Source organism: Coregonus clupeaformis, unplaced genomic scaffold, assembly GCF_020615455.1.
Source record: "Coregonus clupeaformis isolate EN_2021a unplaced genomic scaffold, ASM2061545v1 scaf0333, whole genome shotgun sequence".
Taxonomy (NCBI): domain Eukaryota; kingdom Metazoa; phylum Chordata; class Actinopteri; order Salmoniformes; family Salmonidae; genus Coregonus; species Coregonus clupeaformis.
The window spans coordinates 268,183-284,852 of NW_025533788.1; the positions used below are offsets into that span (position 1 = coordinate 268,183).

Sequence of the window (16,670 nt, forward strand, 5' to 3'; positions counted from 1 at the left end):
AGGTTCAACTGGTTTTCTGATTATTCTGACATGGGGTCAATGTTACTAGACTTTAGCAGATGTTAAATTAATCAGTAACAAAAATGACACAAAGTCACTTGACATTGGGGAGGTGAATAAACTCTTCCCAATGTTTCTTTCTCAGCACAAAGGAACATCTCAATGACTTGACATGTTCTGGTTTTGAATTCAGGCTGCAAGGTAAGGATCCTACCAGGGATTATTTATGTATGATGTTGGTAGAATGTATAAATTGGGATAGTAGTAAGGATCCTACCAGGGATTATTCATGTATGATGTTGGTAGAATGTATACATTGGGATAGTAGTAAGGATCCTACCAGGGATTATTTATGTATGATATTGGTAGAATGTATACATTGGGATAGTAGTAAGGATCCTACCAGGGATTATTTATGTATGATGTTGGTAGAATGTATACATTGGGATAGTAGTAAGGATCCTACCAGGGATTATTTATGTATGATGTTGGTAGAATGTATACATTGGGATAGTAGTAAGGATCCTACCAGGGATTATTTATGTATGATGTTGGTAGAATGTATACATTGGGATAGTAGTAAGGATCCTACCAGGGATTATTTATGTATGATGTTGGTAGAATGTATACATTGGGATAGTAGTAAGGATCCTACCAGGGATTATTTATGTATGATGTTGGTAGAATGTATACATTGGGATAGTAGTAAGGATCCTACCAGGGATTATTTATGTATGATGTTGGTAGAATGTATACATTGGGATAGTAGTAAGGATCCTACCAGGGATTATTTATGTATGATATTGGTAGAATGTATACATTGGGATAGTAGTAAGGATCCTACCAGGGATTATTTATGTATGATGTTGGTAGAATGTATACATTGGGATAGTAGTAAGGATCCTACCAGGGATTGTTTATGTATGATGTTGGTAGAATGTATACATTGGGATAGTAGTAAGAGGCCGGTGGGTAAATGACTAAGATTCAAGCCTCCTGTCAATTAGGGAGATTTGTTTCTTTATTGTGTGTTTAGTTGTACCTTTACCTTCCTGTAGTTTGTCATTTGGAAGGATTCTGTATGGAGGAATGGTATAATATCACTCCCAATGTGTTCTCGGAAGGGAACTGCCAATTTTGACCCCTACCTTTTTGAGAAAAAATGTATTAGTTGTTAAACAATCTCTTTCTCTGAGCAATTGTATTAGTATAAAATCATTTAATTTAATATTTTGGGACCCTATTGTATACTTCAAAGTTAGAGATATGTTGAAACTGGATCCATCATAATGATTCTACATTTTATAGTATGCCATGGCCTTTACTGGCCAAAGGTTAAACTACTGTTATGTTTATGCTATACTATGGTGTTGTGCCACTAGACTTTGACCAGATATTATTGCATCCAAAGATCAACTGTACCTAGAACATAGATACAGAGCCACTTGTCATCAGGAAGGTGCTCTCTCAGCACAACAGAAAATATCTCAATGACTTGACATGTTCTGGTTGTGAATACAGGCTACAAGGTAAGAATCTTCCAAGGGATTATTATAAAGTGTGTAGGGAAATTAAATATATGGTGTTATTATAGTATAGAGAATGACAGTAAAACACTCAGATCTAACAGTCCATTTCACCTGGGACAGGTACGTGACAGTTCAATCATACAAAATGGCGCTAACTGGGCGTTGGCAAGTCAAATTCAAAAACATATTGTTCATATCTCGTATTATAGGATTCGTATATCGTGGTTATTTTACAATTTTTAAAAATGTTAATGTATCATAGTTCTAAATCATCTTTCAGAATATCAGAACATTTGTTGTTTTCTAAATTACAATGAGCTCCTACTTCCTGTGTAATTTGGTATGAAACCTGAACGTACTTTTCTTAACATTGATATTATGAATTAAATTCAATAATAGTATAATAATAGCAGACCTGTTGAACAAAGCAACACACTAGAATGAGTGGAATTATTACAAGAGAAAGTGAGACATTATTATTATTAATTACTATAAATAATAATATTATTGTATTATTATTATTATTAATATTATATTATTAATATAATTATTAGTTCCACTACATGGAGAAAAGGTGAGAAATATCAGTCATGACTACGTGTTGATGTGATTGCATTAAATCCTGACTGTTCGGACGTATCTGTTAGTAAATGTTTGATTTCTAAGAGATAATGAATAAAATAGAACAATTGACCTTCAATAATTAGTTGTCACTGTGTTAACCACAACCAACATGTTGGATCTCTGTTTAGGGGCCAGTGGTCTAAAATGAGTCTCTCTGGGGAGAGAGAGGAGGGGGGCCCTGCCTCTAAAATGAGTCTCTCTGGGGGACATGACACCAAAGCTAAGAGGTGAGATCACAATGTTGTTTAAGAATTTATACGTTTATTTCTAAAACGTTATATCCACAATTTTTTCACGTTTGTTATTTTACATAAGAAATGATTGCTTATGGGTACCTTCATGTGCGTGTAAAATATTGTTGTTCTAAGATTTTAATTAATCGATTTTTGCGTATTAATTTTTGTTAAGCAAAACGCTATATAGCTGGAATGAAATGTTTGTATCCTGTATATTTGACTGTGATATGTGGTTGTCTCACCAGCACACACACACACACACACACACACACACAGACACACACACACACACACACACACACACACACACACACACACACACACACAAACAAACATCTTTACCAGCATACACACACATCTTTACCAGCATACACACACATCTATAGAAGTTTTGCATGACACAATCATTGTCTAATGATTGTGTCATGTCTAATATGTTGTCATGCAGAACCTTATTGTTTTTACTAATTCTGATCGTTGTTACAAGCGGAATTTTGACAATACTACCGTCAAATCAACACACTCTTCACTCCTGTTTAAACCAAAAAGGGTTCTATCGCTTGCTTAATATATGGAAGCACTAAAAGTTCTATATAGAAACCTTTTATAGGGTTCTTTGATCAGAACTCTAGAGGTTCTTCTTCCCTGAACCAAAATGGTTCCATATAGAACCCTGCATTGTGTCATTTATGAATTATGGCTACTACTAATAAATAGGAATATAATTTATAGGAAAATTGGAATGGTTGAAAAATCCCAATATTCATTTATTCATTTAAATGAATATTCCCAATATTATTTTAAAATTGTCCTTAGAAATAGCAGTGCTGGGGATTTGGAAAACCATAGTCAGTCAATCAAAAATATAATAATACTCTTATGAAAAATATTGACCTTTAATTTAGTCTGTGGATACTATGCGACTAGAAAGGTTAAAAATGCATGTAAGAAATCACAGCGCAGTTGAAAAAATATGGCAGGTGGAAATCAAAAGAGGATGTTCTACGGAGATAGGTGGGCGGGGCTGAGAGTAGCAGAGGGGTGGGATTAAAAAAGATCATGATCGGTAATAGTCATTACTGTAAACACTATAGATGTCTGAGTACTATCTATCCAAAATGTAATGTGTATAAGTAATAATAATAATAATAATTATTATTATTATTATTATATATATAAAAAAGTAATTACATTATTAATTATTGATTAGTAAATCAAATCAAATCAAATTTTATTGGTCACATGCGCGAATACAACAGGTGCAGACATTACAGTGAAATGCTTACTTACAGCCCTTAACCAACAGTGCATTTATTTTTTTCAAAAAAATTAAAATAAAACAACAACAAAAAAAGTGTTGAGAAAAAAAAAAGAGCAGAAGTAAAATAAAATAACAGTAGGGGAGGCTATATATACAGGGGGGTACCGGTGCAGAGACAATGTGGGGCACCAGCTAGTTGAGGTAGTTGAGGTAATATGTACATGTGCGTAGAGTTAAAGTGACTATGCATAAATAATTAACAGAGTAGCAGCAGCGTAAAAAGGATGGGGTGGGGGGGGCAGTGCAAATAGTCCGGTAGCCATGATTAGCTGTTCAGGAGTCTTATGGCTTGGGGGTAGAAGCTGTTGAGAAGTCTTTGGACCTAGACTCGGCACTCCAGTACCGCTTGCCGTGCGGTAGCAGAGAGAACAGTCTATGACTAGGGTGGCTGGAGTCTTTGACAAGCCTTCCTCTGACACCGCCTGGTATAGAGGTCCTGGATGGCAGGAAGCTTGGCCCCAGTGATGTACTCCAGTTTAGAGTCCATTGATAATGTTGATTGAGGAATGGGAATGTTAAGTTGGAAATGTATACCATGGCATTAAGGTTTACAGGATCGAAGATGTGGACAGATGACTATCTTAGCGGATAAGATAGAGCCCCTTGTGACCAGTGATAAGCTTGAGGTTCATCTGACTGCACGTGGATGAAGTAGACGGATGTTTTTGTAATTTTTATATTAATGTGTTCAGATTATAAAATCCATGTAAGTACAAAGTGTCATGGATCTTTGTATTTGTAGTGATGATGTCAGGATGGTCACAATTTCGTTGATGTATGTTTTCTTGGTAGCATGAATAAGTAATGGGTATATTTGATTAGCATGTATCAGAAAAAGGGGTCATTTTAAAAGGGAGGATGTCTGTGGGATTTTTCCTTATATATAAAAATAAGGTTTTGACTACATAGATTATTAGCATGAATATATAGTAGTTAATTATCTGTTTATCTTTTACTCAGACTGAGTTTATAGAGGTTTGAGAGGTTTGATATCACAGAAGATAGATGACTGGGAATTTATTCCTTTGTTGATTAAATATATGGAGAATCAAGTTGGATTCAGGTATAGAAAGGTTGAAGGGATTAATTCTCAGTTATCTAGCATAGTTTAGGATCTAGTCAGAGATATATGTGATACTGAGTAGAGAATATTGTATTTTATATAAAGTTATATGTGAATTGTTGAGGTTAAGTCATGTCACCACAAAAAAAAAAGAAACAAAAAAGAGTGGATTGATATGATGTTTTTATGGTATAACGGTGAAAAATCAAATCAAATCAAATCAGATTGTATTGGTCACATGCGCCGAATACAACAGGTGCAGACATTACAGTGAAATGCTTACTTACAGCCCTTAACCAACAGTGCATTTATTTTTAACAAAAAAAGTCAGGGTAGCCATGATTAGCTGTTCAGGAGTCTTATGGCTTGGGGGTAGAAGCTGTTGAGAAGTATTTTGGACCTAGACTTGGCACTCCGGTACCGCTTGCCGTGCGGTAGCAGAGAGAACAGTCTATGACTAGGGTGGCTGGAGTCTTTGACAATTTTGAGGGCCTTCCTCTGACACCGCCTGGTATAGAGGTCCTGGATGGCAGGAAGCTTGGCCCCAGTGATGTACTGGGCCGTACGCACTACCCTCTGTAGTGCCTTGCGGTCGGAGGCCAAGCAGTTGCCATACCAGGCGGTGATGCAACCAATCAGGATGCTCTCGATGGTGCAGCTGTATAATTTTTTGAGGATCTGAGGACCCATGCCAAATCTTTTCTGTCTCCTGAGGGGGAATAGGCTTTGTCGTGCCCTCTTCACGACTGTCTTGGTGTGTTTGGACCATGATAGTTCGTTGGTGATGTGGACACCAAGGAACTTGAAGCTCAATTCCGCCCGTTTTTTCCAGCGCCTAGCCCGGGATTCAAACCGGACACCTTTCTGCCATAGGTCCAACTCCTGCCACAGCTCCAACTCATTTGCCGCTGGGCGAAAACCTGAGTTAATATTCAGAAATAAGCAAGAGTTAATCTGCCAAAATTGAGACAAAATGCTATGCAGACATCATTATTATGATGTAGAAGAACAACATTCATGTAGTTGTCATCAGCAGCAGCCACAAGCCAGACTGAGCAAAACATAGATAGGTAGTGTGTTAAAAGTCATGTAATGATTAACTAGACTATTGAATCACCAACACTTATTATACATAATTATTATACAGAAGTCATTGTCAAAAGTGGAAGACATACTGTTGCATGTAGGTCTATATTATTTATGGATTGATCATATAGAAAAATCAAAACATTATTTTAACTACTCCAAAGCAATTACATGTGGCGCAGGAACCACTGACTCTGTGCATTTTCCTATTATCAAGACACCTTCTGTTAACCCAGATCTCAAAATATTGTTTAAAAAAAGTAATAATTTTGTTTTACGTAATAATAATGATAATAATAATGTTAACAAATTAATTTTACTAATGTAACCCACTGTAAAGACTGGGTTTAGTTTATTGTGTTGCTCTGCTCATGTCCGCGTTCTGGAACTGTCCGCATCCTCGTACAGAACTGTCCGCGTCCACGTACGGTTTGGCGGCAAGCAAATTGTCCAGTTACGCGCAGAGTGGGCTGAGGTGATCTTGGGGAATAACGACGGAGTTCGTTACAGTGTTGAGACACCGAAGTTTATTGTTAAATTTGCTTTTTTTGCGTAATGGTCAGTGACAGTATGAGTGTAGCTCACTCACTCACCTGTGTACACGTTGTGGTCACCCATTTTGCTAGCGATGGCTGGCGGATAGCCATCAAACATTAAACAGTTTCTGGTCATTACATTTACATTTACATTTACGTCATTTAGCAGACGCTCTTATACAGAGCGACTTAGAAATTGGTGCATTCACCTTATAGCCAGTGGGACAACCACTTTACAATATGTTATTTATTTATTTTGGGGGGTAAGGGGGGGGTAGAAGGATTACTTTATCCAATCCCAGGTATTCCTTAAAGAGGTGGCGTTTCAAGTGTCTCCGGAAGGTGGTGAGTGACTCCGCTGTCCTGGCGTTGTGAGGGAGCTTGTTCCACCATTGGGGTGCCAGAGCAGCGAACAGTTTTGACTGGGCTGAGCGGGAACTGTGCTTCCGCAGAAGTAGGGGGGCCAGCAGGCCAGAGGTGGAGGAACGCAATTTCCTCGTTTGGGTGTAGGGACTGATCAGAGCCTGAAGGTACGGAGGTGCCGTTCCCCTCACAGCTCCGTAGGCAAGCACCATGGTCTTGTAGCAGATGCGAGCTTCAACTGGAAGCCAGTGGAGTGTGCGGAGGAGTGGGGTGACGTGAGAGAACTTGGGAAGGTTGAACACCAGATGGGCTGCGGCATTCTGGATGAGTTGTAGGGGTTTAATGGCACAGGCAGGGAGCCCAGCCAACAGCGAGTTGCAGTAATCCAGATGGGAGATGACAAGTGCCTGGATTAGGACTTGTGCCGCGTCCTGTGTAAGGCATGGTCGTACTCTCCGAATGTTGTAGAGCATGAACCTACAGGATCGGGTCACCACCTTGATGTTAGCGGAGAACGACAGGGTGTTGTCCAGGGTCACGCCAAGGCTCTTTGCACTCTGGGAGGAGGACACAACAGAGTTGTCAACTGTGATGGCGAGATCATGGAACGGGCAGTCCTTCCCCGGGAGGAAGAGCAGCTCCGTCTTGCCGAGGTTCAGCTTGAGGTGGTGATCCGTCATCCACACTGATATGTCTGCCAGACATGCAGAGATGCGATTCGCCACCTGGTTATCAGAAGGGGGAAAATAGAAGATTAGTTGTGTGTCGTCTGCATAGCAATGATAGGAGAGGCCATGTGAGGATATGACAGAGCCAAGTGACTTGGTGTATAGCGAGAATAGGAAAGGGCCTTAACTGAGCCCTGGGGGACACCAGTGGTGAGAGCATGTGGTGATGAGACAGATTCTCGCCATGCCACTTGGTAGGAGCACCTGTCAGGTAGGACGCAATCCAGGAGTGAGCCGCGCCGGAGATGCCCAACTCGGAGAGGGTGGAGAGGAGGATCTGATGGTTCACAGTATCAATGGCAGCAGACAGGTCTAGAAGGACAAGAGCAGAGGAGAGAGAGTTAGCTTTAGCAGTGCGGAGAGCCTCCATGACACAGAGAAGAGCAGTCTCAGTTGAATGAACAGTCTTGAAACCTGACTGGTTTGGATCAGGAAGGGGGAGGAGGATTCAGCAGGGAGGAGAAGGTGGCAAAGAGCTTCCTAGGGTTAGAGGCAGATGCTTGGAATTTAGAGTAGTAGAAAGTGGCTTTAGCAGCAGAAACAGAGGAATAAAATGTAGAGAGGAGGGAGTGAAAAGATGCCAGGTCCGCAGGGAGTCTAGTTTTCCTCCATTTCCACTTGGCTGCCCGGAGCCTTGTTCTGTGAGCTCGCAATGAGTCGTCAAGCCACGGAGCAGGAGGGGAGGACTGATCCGGCCAGGAGGATAGGGGACATAGAGAGTCAAAGGATGTAGAAAGGGAGGAGAGGAGGGTTGAGGAGGCAGAATCAGGAGATTGGAGGGAGAAGGATTGAGCAGAGGGAAGAGATGATAGGCTGGAAGAGGAGAGAGTAGCGGGAGAGAGAGAGCGAAGGTTGCGACGGCGCATTACCATCTGAGTAGAGGCAGAGTGAGTAGTGTTGGAGGAGAGCGAGAGAGAAAAGGATACAAAGTAGTGGTTGGAGACATGGAGGGGAGTTGCAGTGAGATTAGTAGAAGAACAGCATCTAGTAAAGATGAGGTCAAGCGTATTGCCTGCCATGTGAGTAGGGGGGACGGTGAGAGGGTGATGTCAAAAGAGGAGAGGAGTGGAAAGAAGGAGGCAGAGAGAAATGAGTCAAAGGTAGACGTAGGGAGGTTAAAGATCCCCCAGAACTGTGAGGGGTGAGCCATCCTCAGGAAAGGAACTTATCAAGGCGTCAAGCTCATTGATTAACTCTCCAAGGGAACCTGGAGGGCAATAAATGATAAGGATGTTAAGCTTGAAAGGGCTAGTGACTGTGACAGCATGGAATTCAAATGAGGAGATAGACAGATAGGTCAGGGTGAAAAAGAGAGAATGTCAACTTGGGAGAGATGAGGATTCCTGTGCCACCACCCCGCTGACCAGATGCTCTCGGGGTATGCGAGAACACATGGTCAGACCAGGAGAGAGCAGTAGGAGTAGCAGTGTTTTCAGTGGTAATCCATGTTTCCGTCAGCGCCAAGAAGTCGAGGGAATGAAGGGTAGCATAGGCTGAGATGAACTCTGCCTTGTTGGCCGCAGAACGGCAGTTCCAGAGGCTGCCGGAGACCTGGAACTCCACGTGGGTCGCAAGCAGGTTTTCCTACTTACAAAGCATGTAGAGGTCTGTAATTTATATCATAGGTACACTTCAACTGTGAAAATCCAGAAAATCACACAGTATGATTTTTACGTAATGAATTTGCATTTTATTGCATGACATAAGTATTTGATCACCTACCAACCAGTAAGAATTCTGGCTCTCACAGACCTGTTAGTTTTTCTTTAAGAAGCCCTCCTGTTCTCCACTCATTACCTGTATTAACTGCACCTGTTTGAACTCGTTACCTGTATAAAAGACACCTGTCCACACACTCAATCAAACAGACTCCAACCTCTCCACAATGGTCAAGACCAGAGAGCTGTGTAAGGACATCAGGGATACAATTGTAGACCTGCACAAGGCTGGGATGGGCTACAGGACAATAGGCAAGCAGCTTGGAGAGAAGGCAACAACTGTTGGCGCAATTATTAGAAAATGGAAGAAGTTCAAGATGACGGTCAGTCACCCTCGGTCTGGGGCTCCATGCAAGATCTCACCTCGTGGGGCATCAATGATCATGTGGTCCTGGAGTGGCCTAGCCAGTCTCCAGACCTGAACCCAATAGAACATCTTTGGAGGGGAGCTGAAAGTCCGATATTGCCCAGCGATAGCCCCCGAAACCTGAAGGATCTGGAGAAGGTCTGTATGGAGGAGTGGGCCAAAATCCCTGCTGCAGTGTGTGCAAACCTGGTCAAGACCTACAGGAAACGTATGATCTCTGTAATTGCAAACAAAGGTTTCTGTACCAAATATTATGTTCTGCTTTTCTGATGTATCAAATACTTATGTCATGCAATAAAATGCAAATTAATTACTTAAAAATCATACAATGTGATTATCTGGGTTTTTGTTTTAGATTCCGTCTCTCACAGTTGAAGTGTACCTATGATAAAAATTACAGACCTCTACATGCTTTGTAAGTAGGAAAACCTGCAAAATTGGCAGTGTATCAAATACTTGTTCTCCCCACTGTATATTATTACTGTGTAAAACCTAGCAGTACTACTTATTTCTCTGAGTGAGGCAGATATATATTATTACTGTGTAAAACCTAGCAGTACTACTTATTTCTCTGAGAGTGAGGCAGTTTATAGCATTGTGCAAAAAACATGATTATTTGTCTCTCTGAAATGAAACCATCAAGTGATAGATTTTAAACAAATACATGGCTGTCATTGAACCATCGCATACCATGATTAGCTACTGAAAAAACACACCAATCTCTTTCATAATTTCTTAAAACAATAAAAGCTAATTTAGGAACATTTCTTAAAATTGATATATAGCGTTTTGTAATGAAACTCTTCTTATGTTTCCCCATCTGAGCTCAGAGTAGATGAGAGACATAATGTTTGTCTCTGTTGTGTTGAAGCCCAATCAAGCAGGAGAGACCAGCCTCCCCTGTACCCAGCTGTGTGTCCATGAAGAGTGACCGGTCTATGGTTCAACCTCTAAACTTTAGAGAGGGAGACATTTCTACTGAACAAAGGTAAGAAGAACTCATGGGTCATGGTCAGTGAGTTAAACAACACTGTCTCTAGTCATTTCTCCTCTCCCATTTTCCCATTTCTTTTTGTTGTTTTCAAAATCCATAGGCTAATAATTTTTTCAATTTTCATAGTCAGAAACAACGTTTAAGAATAACCGTTTTTATTGACGACTTGTTGTTTCTAAATGGCTGCTGGGTAATTTGATATTCATCTGAATCTTCGTTCTTAGGCATCAAATTGAGCGAATGCTGCGCAGGTTCACTGAGTTGCAAACCAAATGAATATAATGGGGTGATTGTTGTCTAATCGGGTGGTCTAGCTAATTGATTTGTAGATCTGATGCAGTTGCTACCTCAGATTATGAGCCTAGCAGGTGTCATTAATGAGGTATGAAGTACCCACAGACGGCCACAGGGAGGCGCAAGAGAGATATAAATCCATACTGTTTTTTGCCTTAAAACCCCAAAACCTATCAATCAATCAATCAAATGTATTTATAAAGCCTTTTTTACATCAGCATATGTCACAAAGTGCTATACAGAAACTCTAACCATACGTACAGTGGGGAGAACAAGTATTTGATACACTGCCAATTTTGCAGGTTTTCCTACTTCCAAAGCATGTAGATGTCTGTAATTTTTATCATAGGTACACTTCAACTGTGAGAGACGGAATCTAAAACAAAAATCCAGAAAATCATATTGTATGATTTTTAAGTAATTAATTTGCATTTTATTGCATGACATACTAATATTATCTCAGTAAATACAATTATAGTACGAAATAGCATTTTGATTATTTTGTCAATCAAAACCTGTCTAAGCGTTTTGCTGTTTTTTTTGTCATTAGTTATTTTATGATATTTATTATTGCAAGACAGAACGCTTTGATAAATAAGACATATTAGTTATATTTTTCAAATGTGGTTTGAACTGGGTGATCTAGTAACCTCTATGTGAAAGTCCAGCAATTGGCGTGGGATAGGTGGGGCAGGTTTGAGACTGATGTAATGAATTAACAAGAAAAATACACTTCATTTCTCAGCTGCCTCACCAATGTCTGTACGTGAATTCATCACTTTTAATTGTTAAATATTTCCAATAGATGGAAGCATAAGACCACGAAGCATCAGTTATAGGCTGCAAGCAGCAATATGATTGACATACAATAGCATGCAACCAAAGACTATATGTTCCATGATTTTCTAAAATGGTCACTCTTTACTTTAGTTAGCTACAGTATATATCTCGTATTAGGCCTGTGTTGCTTTTGGAAAAGCAATTAAATAGTGACTATAGCAGGTGTTGAACCCCGGTTAAATAATCACTAGTCAGATGTGCTAACCTCAACCCTAGTAAAAATATCATCTTAATATCTAATATTGCGATTAAACAACCTCGGAATAGAAAAGAACAGAGTACGTCTTCCAGCCCGCCAATAAATTACATCATGCAACCCTCACGGTTAGCAAATTTACCTCAACATGCCCCTCGCTTGCGCGAGAAGGCAGAGTGGCTTGCTGCTGGTTGATGAATTTGACAATGGATGTACTAGGAAAATACGTTTTTCTCGACCAGAGGTGACTAAATTAGTTCATTCATCTGAATAAAGTATATCCTTACTAGTAGTAATTACTCAGAATTACAAAATATGACATTTTCTAGTTCATTTTACCACTTACAACCATAAAATAACAATTTATAGCATAACAAACAATGAAACTGACATAAACCAAAAACACAAGATATTTAGTTAACAAATATATATATATATATATATATATATATATATATATATATATATATATATATATATATATATATATATATTAACGATTTATTTAGATGGGTGACATTATCTGCCAAAGTAATACCACTGTAGATAAAGAAGAACTCTCCAGTAGGTGAACCAAATCATTCAAAGGCCACTATCTCAAAAGTGAGGTTACAAGTTTATCATCTTTCAAAGCAGAATTACTTTCCCATTGTTCCTCAACTGTAGTGTATGATATACCTTTTTCTAGCTGAGTCTCTACTTTTATCCAATGAAAAAAACACAGTTTCAAATGTTGCTACATGAGACCGAATCGAGTCGGTCGGTCACATTTGACTGTGTAAAACCTAGCAGTGCTACTTAATTCTCTGAGAGTGAGGCAGCTTATATATTATTACTGTGTAAAACCTAGCAGTACTACTTATTTCTCTGAGAGTGAGGCAGATATATAGCATTGTGCAAAAAACATGATATTTGTCTCTCTGAAATGAAACCATCAAGTGATAGATTTTAAACAAATACATGGCTGTCATTGAACCATCGCATACCATGATTAGCTACTGAAAAAACACACCAATCTCTTTCATAATTTCTTAAAACAATAAAAGCTAATTTAGGAACATTTCTGAAAATTGATATATAGCGTTTTGTAATGAAACTCTTCTTATGTTTCCCATCTGAGCTCAGAGTAGAAGAGAGACGTAATGTTTGTCTCTGTTGTGTTGAAGCCCAATCAAGCAGGAGAGACCAGCCTCCCCTGTACCCAGCTGTGTGTCCATGAAGAGTGACCAGTCTATGGGTCGTCCTATAATGTTTAGAAAGGGAGCCTTTTCTACTGAACAAAGGTAAGAAGAACTCATGGGTCATGGTCAGTGAGTTAAACAACACTGTCTCTAGTCATTTCTCCTCTCCCATTTTCCCATTTATTTTTGTTGTTTTCATAATCCATAGGATAAAACTTTTTCCATTTTCATAGTCCTAAACAACATTTAAAAATAACAATTTTTATTGACGACTTGTTGTTTCTAAATGGCTGCTGGGTAATTTGATATGCATCGGAATCTTCGTTCTTAGGCATCAAATTGAGCGAATGCTGCGCAGGTTCACTGAGTTGCAAACCAAATGGATATAATGGGGTGATTGTTGTCTAATCGGGTGGTCTAGCTAATTGATTTGTAGATCTGATGCAGTTGCTACCTCAGATTATGAGCCTAGCAGGTGTCATTAATGAGGTATGTAGTACCCACAGACGGCCACAGGGAGGCGCAAGAGATATATAAACCCAAACTGTTTTTTGCCTTAAAACCCCAAAACCTATCAATCAATCAATCAATCAATCAAATGTATTTATAAAGCCCTTTTTACATCAGCAGATGTCACAAAGTGCTATACAGAAACTCTAACAATACGTACAGTGGGGGAGAACAAGTATTTGATACACTGCCAATTTTGCAGGTTTTCCTACTTACAAAGCATGTAGAGGTCTGTAATTTTTATCATACGTACACTTCAACTGTGAGAGACGGAATCTAAAACAAAAATCCAGAAAATCACATTGTATGATTTTAAGTAATTAATTTGCATTTTATTGCATGACATACTAATATTATCTTAGTAAATACAATTATAGTACGAAATAGCATTTTGATTATTTTGTTAATCAAAACCTGTCTAAGCGTTTTGCTGTTTTTTTTTGTCATTAGTTATTTTATGATATTTATTATTGCAAGACAGAACACTTGATAAACAAGCCACATTAGTTATATTTTTCAAATGTGATTTGAACTGGGTGACCTAGTAACCTCTATGTGAAAGTCCAGCAATTGGCGTGGGGCAGGTGGGGCAAGTTTGAGACTGATGTAATGAATTAACAAGAAAAATACACTTTATTTCTCAGCTGCCTCACCAATGTCTGTACGTGAATTCATCACTTTTAATTGTTAAATATTTCTAATAGATGGCAGCATAAGACCACGAAGCATCAGTTATAGGCTGCAAGCAGCAATATGATTGACATACAATAGCATGAAACCAAAGACTATATGTTCCATGATTTTCTAAAATGGTCACTCATTACTTTAGTTAGCTATGTATCTCGTATTAGGCCTGTGTTGCTTTTGGAAAAGCAATTAAATAGTGACTATAGCAGGTGTTGAACCCCGGGTAAATAATCACTAGTCAGATGTGCTAACCTCAACCCTAGTATAAATGCACTATTTAAAAATATCATCTTAATATCTAATATTGCGATTAAACAACCTCGGAATAGAAAAGAACAGAGTGCGTCTTCCAGCCCGCCAATAAATTACATCATGCAACCCTCACGGTTAGCAAATTTACCTCAGCATGCCCCTCGCTTGCGCGAGAAGGCAGAGTGGCTTGCTGCTGGTTGATGAATTTGACAATGGATGTACTAGGAAAATACGTTTTTCTCGACCAGAGGTGACTAAATTAGTTCATTCATCTAAATAAAGTATATCCTTACTAGTAGTAATTACTCAGAATTACAAAATATGAAATTTTCTAGTTCATTTTACCACTTACAACCATAAAATAACAATTTATAGCATAACAAACAATGAAACTGGCATAAACCAAAAACACAAGATATTAATTAACAATATATATATAAATATATATATATATTTTTTTTTTTAACGATTTATTTAGATGGGTGACATTATCTGCCAAAGTAATACCACTGTAAATAAAGAAGAGCTCTCCAGTAGGTGAACCAAAACATTCAAAGGCCACTATCTCAAAAGTGAGGTTACAAGTTTATCATCTTTCAAAGCAGAATTACTTTCCCATTGTTCCTCAACTGTAGTGTATGATATACCTTTTTCTAGCTGAGTCTCTACTTTTATCCAATGTAAAAAAATAAACATTTCACATTTTGCTACATAAGACCGAATCGAGCTGCTCGGTCACATTTGACTGTGTAAAACCTAGCAGTACTACTTATTTCTTTGAGAGTGAGGAATATATATATTATTACTGTGTAAAACCTAGCAGTACTACTTATTTCTCTGAGAGTGAGGCAGATATATAGCATTTTGCAAAAGAACATGATTATTTGTCTCTCTGAAATGAAACCATCAAGTGATAGATTTTAAACAAATACATGTCTGTCGTTGAACAATCTATGCCATGATTAGATAGTGAAAAAACACACCAATCTCTTTCAAATTTCTTTAAACAATAAAATCTAATTCACCAACATTTTGAAAAATGGATATATAGCGTTTGGAATGAAACTCTTTTATGTTTCCCCATCTGAGCTCAGAGTAGATGAGAGATGTAATGTTTGTTGTGTTGTGTTGAAGCCCAATCAAGCAGGAGAGACCAGCCTCCCCTGTACCCAGCTGTGTGTCCATGAAGAGTGACCGGTCTATGCATCAACCTCTATCCTTTAGAGAGGGAGTCTTTTCTAGTGAACAAAGGTAAGAAGAACTCATGGGTCATGGTCAGTGGGTTAAATAACACTGTCTCTAGTCATTTCTCCTCTCCCATTTTACCATTTATTTTAGTTGTTTTCAAAATCCATAGGCTAAACCTTTTTTCCATTCTCATAGTCCTGAAACAATATTAACACAACATTCCCTCCTGTGTGTGTGTGTGTGTGTGTGTGTGTGTGTGTGTGTGTGTGTGTGTGTGTGTGCACTCCCTGGATGAGGAGATGTAATCTCATGTTTTGTCCACAGAAACCAACAGGAGAGATCAGAGTCAGAGATTCTCAGTGGTCAGTCTTCCCAGAGTCATCAAAACAGACCTGGCCTCCATATTCAGTGTATGTGGACCTGTTATGTACATTTGTTTTTGTTTACCTCAAGTAAAGTTGATCTGTCAATCATTCATTAATGTGTTAATGAGAAAGCAATTATTCTCTTGCTTAACTTATTTACTTGATTTATTTCAGTTGCTTGAAGAGAATATTATGACATTTGTGAAGAACGAGCTGAAGATGTTCAAGAGGATTCTTAGTCCAGAACTCCCAGAAGGCTTTGAGAGTCAGAAGCAGGATAAGGAAGTGGTGGATGCTGAAGATGAGAAGCAGGAGAGCAGTGCCAGAGAGGGGGCTCTGAAGATCACACTGCACGTCCTGAGGAAAATGAACCAGAAGGAGCTTGCTGACACACTGGAGAAAAGTAAGAGCTGTCTGCCTCATGTGGAATGCTGTTTTAGAACATTTAAAAGCTGTAGCTAAAGTACACCTAAAGTAGCTGTGTAACTCAATGATATTGTAGCAGCCTTAACACAACACCTAGTGACCTCATCAAGTAGCAGCAGGGATGTGTTGTGTTGAGAGAGAGAGAGAGAGAGAGAGAGAGAGAGAG

At 38.9% G+C, this 16,670-nt stretch overlaps 1 long non-coding RNA gene across 1 annotated transcript; it reads left to right on the forward strand.

The window, feature by feature from the left end:
* Positions 1–2,361: 2,361 nt before the first annotated feature.
* Positions 2,362–16,077, forward strand: LOC123484493. The gene is made up of 4 exons (XR_006658552.1): positions 2,362–2,380; positions 13,062–13,178; positions 15,660–15,776; positions 16,038–16,077. It is a non-coding gene; the product is annotated as an uncharacterized LOC123484493 (long non-coding RNA).
* Positions 16,078–16,670: the final 593 nt, after the last annotated feature.